This window comes from Thamnophis sirtalis, unplaced genomic scaffold (assembly GCF_051295495.1).
Source record: "Thamnophis sirtalis isolate CommonGarterSnake01/CBP01778 unplaced genomic scaffold, rThaSir2_p1.2 scaffold_14, whole genome shotgun sequence".
NCBI lineage: Eukaryota > Metazoa > Chordata > Lepidosauria > Squamata > Natricidae > Thamnophis > Thamnophis sirtalis.
The window spans coordinates 47,980,886-47,982,064 of NW_028261394.1; the positions used below are offsets into that span (position 1 = coordinate 47,980,886).

The 1,179-nt window shown below is 45.5% G+C and overlaps 1 non-coding gene across 1 annotated transcript; it reads right to left on the minus strand.

The window, feature by feature from the left end:
- Positions 1 to 457: 457 nt before the first annotated feature.
- LOC148042834 (U6 spliceosomal RNA) lies at positions 458 to 564 on the minus strand. Its single transcript, XR_015695097.1, has one exon. It is a non-coding gene; the product is annotated as a U6 spliceosomal RNA (small nuclear RNA).
- Positions 565 to 1,179: the final 615 nt, after the last annotated feature.

The following is a 1,179-nucleotide window of genomic DNA, read 5'->3' on the forward strand; positions in this document are numbered from 1 at the left end:
TAATGTATACCCCTCCCTCCCTCCACCCCCCAACCCCCCTCCTCCTTCCCACCCCCCTGACTTCCCAGAACCCGTACACGGTATGGATTTTTAATAAACACAGTCTAAAATCTATTGAGAAAAAAAGAAATAAAGAAATTAATGACATTCTACATTGACCTTAGCTTCTTCTTGCTGAACTAACTTTTAACAGTTTAAATCATTTCTGATCTTAAGCATAGGCTAACTGGAATGTCTTGGTCCCGTATTTATTTTGTATATAGTCAATCCATTTTTCCCAGTCTCGTTTATATCTCTCATTTGAGTGATCTTTAAGATATGCCGATATTTTAGCCATCTCGGCTAAGTTTGTGACTTTCAATGTCCATTCTTGGGTTGTAGGCAAGTCTTCCTTCTTCCAGTATTGCGCCACCAACAGTCTTGCTGCCGTTATTAGGTGCAGAATCAAGTTAGTCTCAAAAATATGGAACGCTTCACGAATTTGCGTGTCGTCCTTGCGCAGGGGCCATGCTAATCTTCTCTGTATCGTTCCAATTTTAGTATATGTGCTGCCGAAGCAAGCACTGGAGGTGGAGAGTTTTCCTGAGCACAAGTAGTAGACACGCCCAAGAAAAGGGAATATTTGTAGCTTAGAAGACAGGCAGGCACCAAGAGTCACGTAGAAGTGAACAATATTGTCCACAGCATGGAGAGAAGAGAAGTGATGAAGTGTCGCCATCCCTAAGATCAAAATGGAGGATTATTATTTAGGAAGCCATCGTGTGTAAATCATTGGTGGCGGACCCAAAGAGAGGCTTCTTCATCATCCCACAAAAAGTCCCACAGGTAGGTTGTTGCCGTGACCTCCACTGCAACTAGGACGGACGCAACCCCTGGAATTCTTAGAAAGAAACGCGTTCCTCATGACCCAACTCAACTCAACTCTGCGCGGAGTAGAAGATTAAGCAGAGGAAAGCAGAGATGCAGACGAGGAAACAGGTGACACACACACACCACAACAACTGAGCTCCTTTAGCAGGCTAGAATTCACGGAATCCCAAATGTCTGATCTGGAGCCAAGATGGGACCTTTTCTTCCTCCAGGTGGAGCATTGCCCTCCCCCCACCCCCTCCCCTCCCTCTCTCCCTCCCCCAGTCTGTGCCTTCTGGCTCTTTCCTTTCTTGAAAGTCTTCCTGTATG